Source organism: Artibeus jamaicensis, unplaced genomic scaffold, assembly GCF_021234435.1.
Source record: "Artibeus jamaicensis isolate MK-2021 breed Jamaican fruit bat unplaced genomic scaffold, CSHL_Jam_final contig_2790, whole genome shotgun sequence".
Lineage (NCBI taxonomy): Eukaryota > Metazoa > Chordata > Mammalia > Chiroptera > Phyllostomidae > Artibeus > Artibeus jamaicensis.
In genome coordinates, this window is record NW_026521616.1 from 159,405 (window position 1) to 169,257 (window position 9,853).

The 9,853-nt window shown below is 47.1% G+C and overlaps 1 pseudogene; it reads right to left on the reverse strand.

Annotated features, from left to right (window-relative positions):
* Positions 1–557: 557 nt before the first annotated feature.
* LOC119062047 (40S ribosomal protein S15a-like) lies at positions 558–963 on the reverse strand (annotated as a pseudogene).
* Between the last annotated feature and the right edge of the window lie 8,890 nt (positions 964–9,853).

Here is a 9,853-nt window from a genome sequence, read left to right on the forward strand (position 1 = left end):
CCCTGAACAAGTCACTCCCCTCTCCGAGCCTCAGTGGCTTCAACCGAGGGTGCTGGAATGAAGAGTTCATCTCAACTGTGGGTCACAGAGACTGGGAAGAGGCAGGGGTCTTGCAGGCATTGCTAAGTTTAGGAATCTCTGCACGTATGTTGCACTGTCTGTTTCTAACAGCTCTCATGCTCCCATGAACTATGGTTTTCCAAATGAACATAGACTCTGCAGTTATTAACAAAATAAAAATTTATTTTAGCCCTGGCTGGTGTAGCTCAGTGGATGAGGTTCAGGCTGTGAACTAAAGGGTCACTGGTTCAATTCCCAGTCAGAGCACATACCTGGGTTTCGGGGCAGGTTGCCAGTGGCAGCTACACACTGATGTCTCTCTCCCTCTCTTTCTCCCTGCCTTCCCCTCTCTCTAAAAATAAGTAAATTAAATCTTTACAAAAAGGGAAATTTATTTCAAAGCAGTCACTAAATTCACAGGGATTCCGGTCATTATTTTCTTTTTTTATTTTTCAGAGTCCATTGAGGCATTTTATTTGCACATATGTATTACATCCCTAGAAAAAGAATCCCAGGATATTCCCTCCTGTGTGTTTTTATCTTGCTTCTTCATGGTCCATGATGTCTGCTGAGGTTGTCAGTACAATGAAACCAAACTGACGGGGCAGAAGCAGGTTGTTCTGCCATTTTTTTTAGATCTTTGAGTTGCACATCAAATCTGGGGCTGATTACTCCACACTTGTTCAACCTGCCAGCAAAGTTTACAACAATTTTCCCAGCTCTGTGGTCATCAATGATTTCAAATCCGCCAATGTAGCCATGCTTCATCATCACAGTTAAAAACCGGACGATGACTTTGGAGCACGGCCTGATAAGAACCTGGCATTCGCCTCTCTTTTCAGCGTTGTTGATACTCTTGAGAGCATCAGCCAAGACATTCATGCACACCATTATGGTGGCACGTAAAGATGGTGGAAAGAGCTCTTTTTTTTAATGATACTTTCTCTTTTTCATCTTTATTGTGGTAAATACACGTAACATGAAATTTACTGTAAAATTTACATTCACATTGCTGTGCAACCATCACCGTCATCTGTCTCCAGGACCTTCCCAAACTGAAAGCCTGTGCTCATTAAACACTAACTCCCCAGTAAGGCCCCTCCGCCCAGCCCTGGGAACCCCTGGTCTGTGGAATAAATTGGTGTTGAGAAGAAGTCCTACTTCCTGAAAAGGTGAGGAGCTCTTGACCGAGATGTGCAAAACCCCTGCTTGAGCTGACATTTAGCGATTCTACGTTTCCTAATGTCAGGAGGAATGAAATCAACCCGTTAATTTTTTTCCCTAAAAGGAACATGAACTTACCTTTGGATGGTTTTTCACTGCAAACATTGTGGAAACACGGAGGTGGATCCTACAGAACGTGTGAGCACAGCCAACGGGACAGCGCTTTCCTCTACAGAGCTGGGGAAGGCACGAGGGAGTCTAATGGGGAGCAACTCACGTCTCTCTCTTGAGTTGTGGATGGTTACATGAGTGTGGACAGATGGAAAAATTCACTAAGATGTTTAAGATTTATGTATTTTGCTGCACGTCTATTACACCCTCAATAACATCATTTTAAAAAGGAAGTGAGCCATTCATTCAAAAGGATACAAGGAATAACATCAGAGAGGGAAGGGCTGCATCTTTCCCCTCTGCCAGGTTGTTAGGTAAGTGTGTACCTTGCTTGTACAAACAGGGCAGGCTCTGTTCTAGCCTGAAATAATGTCAGGCAGTGGACCATTTGTTTATTCATTTGTTAAACAAAACTATGGGGAGCACCTTCTTTGATCGGGTCCTGTACAAGGTCCTAGAGATACAGAGAAAGCCTCTAACCTCAGGGGCTACATCAACCATTACTATCTCACTCGTCCACCCACAGCGTGCATGGTCAAGTTCTGGTTCTTCCTCACCTAAATAGCTCTGGCTGAAACCTAAGCGTATTTTCTCTTCTACTCTTTTGGCAGAGGTCATGTTAAAGACTCTCGGAGGACAACTTGTGATGCTCCAGCCAGATGATCATTAGTAGGGAGTAATCCTTTGTCAGGCAAAGCAATCATTATTCCTTTATAAACCTGTCTGTCTTCAAACACTGTGCCCAGAGCAGCTGGCTTTAACAGTAGCAAGGTGGTATTGCGATATCTGTTTCATTGACCTGGAATGTCTTGAAGACAGGGAATTATACTGATTATGCTTAGTGAGCACCAAACACATGTGTAGCATAAACTCTGGTACATAGTAGGTGCTCACAGAATTGAGTGGGTAGGTGAGGTTATAAGTAGGTAGATGAATGGAAGAACAGCATGGTTAAACGGCAGGCTAAGGGTCTCACGGCAATGGCTGGACTGTGAATGATACTTGTCACCAGACTCAGACCCACCCTTCTCCCATTGGCAAGCAACGGCCTGCATCGTAAAACTTCCTGTCTATCCTTTTGAAGAGGTGGGTTTAATTTACATCAGGCACCAGGCAGCAAAAATATAGGCTTTCAAGCCTTTATTGATGCTTTATTATTGCTGGTGATGCACAGAAACATCATCCAAAACATGAGTAATTACTTTGAAGGTGCATGTTCCGAAGGTTTGGAAAACGGGGTATTTTCTAATTTGATAAGTCAGGGTGTTTCTGCCAGGCAGGCCCAGGCGCATGAGCAGGACTGGAGCTGACTTAAAAGCAGAATTGATCTTTCAAGCCTCATTTTCATTTCCATCAGCACACTATCAGACACCTTACGCCTGAGTCAGTTCCTGTCCATTTATAATTTATACATTTGATTTCGGTAGATTAATCTCTGCCTCATTCACACGGGGTGGAACAGGGAGAGCTCCCTCTTTTATTTTCCATGGGGAGTGATCGTGTATATCTCCATATATCTCATTCTGTCTCTGCCTGGAGAATTACTTTTTTAAAGACTAATTCCAAACTCACTCTCATACTTATTAAGTCCTTAGAAATAGGGGGAATAGTGGATGTGTGTGGTGATTTCTGTTCATACAGGACATGGGCTTGTCTCAGGCATAGCGGAGAAGGGACTGGCCTCTTACCTCCTGATAGGAACGGCCATCCACCCTTGAGTGGAATTGGCCAAAGCTACCCTCACCCGGTGCCAGGGTCAGTGCCCACTACCCTCTGACCTCAGCGTAGTTCCCCATCCTTTGGGTTCCTGGGGTCCTCCTCAAGTAGCTTAAGTAGGTCTCCTGAAAGAAGATGAGAATACCAGACAGAGAAAGATCAGAGGCTCTTTTCTAAACCTAGCAAATTCCTATAGCGCCGGGCTATGTTGTTCTTCCATTTCTCCATTTTCCTGCCCCATTGCCCTCTGGGAGAATCTGATTCAGTATGGAATCCCAAAGTTTCAAAAACTGCCTTGGCAGTGTCTGAATCCCCGCCTCTCCCTGCTCATACCCACAGCTTTTCTGAAGGGACCCGTTCTGCTGTGGGCATCAGCTGGGCAGTGAAGCCGGTTGTATTTTCTAAGATGTCTGCAGCAAGATGGTCAGTCCCACTCGTTCTTACAAGGTGACCCTGATTTTCCCATCAAGAGGTACGGTCTACATTTTCTCGACTTGAAACTAGGCAGAATTTTGACTATGGCAGAGGTAATACTTTTGCTCCCACCTGGTTCTCTTGGGACTCTCATTCTTGGAACAGCTGCCACGCTATGAGGAAGCCCAGACCACATGGGGAGGCAGCGTGTAGGCGTCTGGGCGCCAGCCCCTGCTGAGGCCCTGGCCAGACCCCGGCATCAATGCCAGTCAGGCAAGGGAGGAAGCCTTTGACATGACTCCATCTCCAGCTACCATCTGACTGCAGCTGCCCAGGGGTCCTCAGTGAGAACCACCCATCAAGTCCAGTTAACCTGCAGAACCATCAGAGTCAACAATAAAATGATTGTTGTTCTCTTAAGCCACTACTTGCAGGAATAATTCATTTTGCGAAATAGATAACTGAAACAGGCAAGACTAGCAGAGCCAGTGAAGGCAAAAAGTGGGCCTCTGGCAGCTTTTCATCTCCCCAGCTTAAAAGACATCCCTCATTTATACAAAGTCACATGCAAATAAGTGCTGGCCACCTCTGATCCTCCCTCTCTCAGCAGACTTTTGGAAAGGAGGAAACAGGGAAAAAAGAGAAACAATATTCATTGAATGCTTGCCATATACCAGGTAGATGACTTCTTACCCACTACACACACACACACACACACACACACAAGATGTCCAGAGAAGTTGAGTGACTTGACTGAGGTCACACTGCTAGTAAGTGTGCCGTTTATAAAGTGAGGCCAGCATAAGTAGTCTGTGGCCCAGAATATATGTGGGGGAAATGCATGCTCTATAAATATTATCTGAATGAATGAATGAATGCACTCCACTTGCCTTCTCTCTCTGGCTGTTTTCTTTCCTGGTGGCTCAGAGGGTAGGCTGAGCCACCAACAGGAAAACCCATGTGGTTTTCTGTTCCTAGGAAGGGCAAGAGAAGGGAGGAAGTGGCTGTGAAGTGAACCTAGGACTCCCCCGTGGCTGTACCCTGGAGACAGGCTGGCCTTCCTGCCGGATGCAAGTTGCCATCCTCGCCTCCCTCTCAGGTCAGGGCCTCAGGGCTACCTCCTCAGGTCTCAGACCTCTCCCTGCCCAGATTCCCAGTTATCCCCTCAGCCCCATCTTGCTGGTGTGTACCGTTGCTGGTGTCAGTTCTTGTGGCTAAATCAGTGTCATGGTGACTGCAACCACAGAAAAGCAGCCAGGCAAGGCCAGAAGGATTCTCTCTGCACCCTTGTCCTCCCTCTCCAAGCACAACTGGAGTCAGAAATAACTTTCTTCTCTGCCAAGGGCATTTGGGGAGGGCTGTAGGCCCTGCAGCTGTACTACCTTTCCCCTCCTCTTTTTTAACTTCACCCTAGGAAATCATATTTTTCCAGGAAAGAGGGAGAAGAAGGCAAGTACACAGAGGAACCTACACCGACCAGGCACCTACCATTCCCCAAGTGCTGTGTGAGTCATAGCCTGATCCAGTCCTCATCACAGTACCATGGAGACACATATTATTAACCCTAGTTTACAGATACGGAAAGCAAGGCTCAGAGAGTTTAAATAACTTTCCTGAAGTCACACAGTTCCTGCAATTTAGAATTGGATTTCAAGCCCTGCCAAGCAAGTGCTCTTTACCTCTTTTCTGGGAATCAAAATCCTTTTGCCCCTGAAACATATGGGGCCATCACAGGGCCAGGAAATAATCCCATCTCTTCCTCCCAATTATCGCACATGGAGCTGGGGCAGTAGACCCTGGCAAAGATCACAAGCCACTTGCTCGGTAAAATGTACCTGAGCTATCTCTGCAGTTCTAAGCTTTCGTCTGCAACAAAGCTGTGCTTCAGGTATTTGGTTCTGGCGTGAACTTTCTCCTGAGCTAGCCACCCACCTCAACCCTGCTCCCAGAGCTCAGAGCTGAGTGGGGAGCTCATACTTCTTCCTATGGATCTCATCCAGCCCACCCCTGAATTCCATTTCTGCTAAATCCCGAGAAAGCACAGTGGTTCAGCACCTGCACTCGGGAGCTCTACCACTTGGGTTCAAATCCTGGTCCTTACTACTAATATGACCTCTAGCAAATTACTCAACCTATCCTCGGCTCAGTTTCCCCATGTGCAAATGGGGCTAATGAGGAAACTTCCCCCTCAGGGTTGTGAGGGCTCGGGGCTTGGTGAGTTAGCCTGTGTAGAAAGGCTCATAACACAGTAAGCTGGCTATTGATGTTATTTCTATCCGGTGCGATTTAAACACACCCGAGTGCACATTCTCCACACCCACAAAGATCCCTATCCAGGCAGCCCAGGCCCGTCCAGTATGAAATGGCCCTGCCAGCACCCTTGCCTCACCCATTATCCCTCAGAGAACAAGGCCAGGAAGCCTTTCCACATCAAGGAGGATGTTCTTTGAAAGTGGCCAGGTGTGGCCTTAATAACTCACAAGCCAGCTGCACCCCATTTTCCCTTCATGTGGTGCAGACTGCTCCACCACATTCAGGGCTCACCTTGAACCCTCAGATCACTTCCTCAAATTGCCTGTGCATGGCCTGGAGGCAGCACCATACACGGAGAGCTGGTGAAGCAGCTGCTCATTATCTTGCCTCCTCCCTTCCATTAGGATATGAATCACCTCTTGAGATGGGACTCTACAGCCGGAGGGTAAATCGATGACCTCATTGCTTGGTTCACTAAGTTCCAGGCATCCCCAAATGCCAGTGACCTTTCCTTTCCCTTTGAGGAGCTGAAGCCAGGCTTCCAGGGGCAGAGATCCCTCTTCTAACCGGCAGCCGGAAGCCCCATTGAATGTCAAGGGAGTCTGGAGCCTCCAAACAGCACGAGTTAGAGTTTACTGCACGTATTAGTGCTGTTTTCCTGTCAGTACTGCCTGGGGAATAGCAGAGCCAAGCCGAGGCCAGCTTGGCCCTAAATACAGAAGCAGAAAACTAATTCTGTGTTGCACCTCTTTCCTTCCCTCAACTCAGCCATCCTGAGTGCACCAAGGTAACTCTATCTGTCCACTCCTGCCCCCGTCCCCCCCCCCGCCCCCATTCACCTGCCTTCTGTGTACAGCAACGCACACTCATTCCCTGGTTCCTTCTATCACCCGACATACATTAATTCTTACAATCAGAACTTTTTAAAAAAGATTTTATTTATATTTAGAGAGAGGGGAAGGAAAGGAGAAAGAGAGGGAGAGAAATATCAATGTGTGGTTGCTTCTCACACGCCCCCACCCAGCCAGGCACCTGGTCCACAACACAAACATGTGCCCTGACTCAGAATTGAACTGGTGACCCTTTGGTCCGTAGGCTGGCACTCAGTCCACTGAGTCACACCAGCCACAGCTGCATAAGAACTGTTTAAAAAGACACTCCTTGAACTCCTGATTTGTGGCAGGTCATGTTCTAAGTGATTGACAGGTATTGTCTCATTTACTCCTCACAAATACCTGGGACATAGATATTATTATGAATGCCACTTTACAGATGTGGAGACTGAGGCTAAGAACGGTTAATAAATTTGCCTAGGTGCCACATCCAATGAATAGCTGAACCAGGATTTGAATCAGGTCTATCTAAATCTAGAACTCAATTCATTACTACTGTACCATATTGCTTGCTCCCACTCAGCCCTGCAGTGTGACCTTACACTCCCTGCAGATTCGTCTTCACACAGGTCCTGACCTCTCTTTTGTTCAGGGCCGAGCTTATTTACCACTGGCATCCCCCACTACTACAGGCGGGCACCCCTAACTACTCCTTCTTAATTCACTTGCACAATTCTGAGCAAAGCAGTTGAAGATCCTTAGTCTTGTTTTAATACCAAGAGGTCTGTGTTCCTAGAGAACTCTCTGTGACATATTCATTGACTAGTAGTGTATTAAGTACCAATGAGTAGCCCTGCCAATAGCTGGATTCAAAATCCACCATCTGCACCCTGGCCTGCGTGGCTCAATTGGTTGGAGCACCATCCCATAGGCTGAAAGTTTGTGGGTTCAAAGCCTGACAGGTTTCTTTCTCTTTCTCTCCTTCCCCCCCTTTCTAAAGAGCAATTAAAGAAACAAATCCCTGGGTGAGAATAAAAGAAATTTTATTTTTAAATCCACCATCCTGGTACGAGGATCCAAGCCCCCAGCCTGGGCGCACGATCTCAGCATGCAAGGAAAGCACAGGCAATGTTTCCCAAAGTGTGTTCTGTGGAACCCTCATCCCAAGAGATGCTGCACCTAATACCAGTTCACAGTCAAAGTTTTGGGAAAAATATGTACACTAATCCCTGCCTAAAGGTTTGCTACACTCTTTAGCAAATTACAAGTTTGAGAAATTCTTTAATAAAGAGATCCATTTCCCTCTAGGTATCTCAGCGTTGCTTTGGTTCATATAGTCCCAGATTCTTTCATCATTTTTAGGTCCCATGGAATCAATGTTCAGTGGGACAGACTTGGGGAAATGCTGCTCTGGTGTGTCCACCTTCCCCTGAACCAGACCAGGTCCACCTGCAGCTCCCCGGCCTGCCAGCAGTAACCCCCACTCCAAAGGCAGTGCCAGCAAGGCCAGCAGCACGTGGCGTGGGCCTCTGGAGCGGAGTTCATACTCCTGCTATTAGTGGGACCCTCTGGCCCACCTCTGGGAGCCAGCCCAGCTCATAACTGACCTCCCTTGACTTGGTCCCTCACCTTCAGGCACCTCCTGCCTCCCCAGCTCCTGGCGTCATCCTTGTCAAAACAGTCCTTGCAATGTGGACACCTGCTCTCTGCCTTAGAGGGCATGCTGGAGAGAGAGCCTACCCTGGATGACAACTCTGTGTGCGAAGGGAACATTCCCCAAGGCAGCACCTGAGTCTTATGCTGAGGGATCTGCCCCTGTTGGAGCAGAGGCATCCAACAGCTTGCAAGGTGAAGACACAGACAGCCCCAAGCATCAAATGCCTTCACAAAGGTAAGGCGTGTGAAAGAACCCACCTGTCTCTCTACCTCCCCACTCACCAGGTAACACCCACAGCAGCCACCACTGACTGCCCCCACCCACAAACAGGCAAAATCAAGTGAATGCTACCAGCCTTTGCCTGTCAGCTCCTAAGGACAGGGCCGGCATAACTGGTATATTCTGCCCAGCTGAAAGCCCAGGACAAGATTTTGAAACAGTAACAACAGCAAGAGTCCCAGGACGGGGTGTGTGTGTGTGTGTGTGTGTGTGTGTGTGGTGTGTGTGAAATCCATACAGTCAATACTTCCTCCTGAGCTTTGTTTGCTCAAGCCAGGCATCCTCTTTTTAAAGGACCTGGATTAACAATGTCCATGACTAAGGACCTTGTGTGTATACATGCATCTAAAACAATGGCCAGCCCAAGGTTTTGTTGAATAGGTCCACACATGTGTCTGCTTTGCTAATGGATATACATGTGAATGTAGGAGTAGGCGAGGGGAGTAGAAAACATGGGAAGAAGCCAAAATGATATGGTTCTGTTAGACAGCAGTGCCTAACAAAGGTACGTGTGTCCCATGATTGATGATTAACCTCAGCATCAGTAACTGCTTGCCCATTTCCATCCCACCCCTGTATCGGTGCTCCTGCTGTGAAATGTATAGCCCCCCTCTCGGAATGCTACGCTCTCCAATAAGCATAGGGCCAGCACAATAACTAGAGGACAAAGCTATTAACCATTTCCCCAGGCTAAAGTTCTAGCCTCTTATTGCCTTGATAATTTACTCTGTGAAGTAGCAGGTTACTTGGCTTAGAGTCACTTTCTAAATCTTTAAAAGTCCTTGAATTCTGCTGAATCTGAGTTCACTCTATGAACAGGACCAAAAAACAATAAGATATTCAATACCTCATTGTTTGGTGCTAAGTATCCCCCATGATGTTTATTTAAAAACCTATAATTATAATAGAAGCTGATTTTCCTGCAAAGGAGCCAGAATTAATGCTCTTAATTGTTTTTGTGAGTCTTTGAGTGGTAGACCAGAAATCACATCACTTGGGTCATCTCTTCTCTGCCATGGCTTCCTATTTCCGCAGAGGTCTTACACTTAGAGCCTCAGACCTGGCTTCATGGTTCTTGTGGAAAAGTTGTGGAGGTTCCAAGTTTCAGAGAAAACACAGGAAATGAGAATGCCAAGACCAAAAGGAGCCAAAACTATATTACGGTCTATGTAGTTCTGAACCTATGACCTCATCGTCTGCTCTGACCACTCCCAACTGCAGTTCCTCCCGTTTTCTGTTCAGTGAATGATTCCACCGTCCGCCAGTGGCTGAAGTCACAAACCTGGGGGCACCTGGGCTTCCTCCA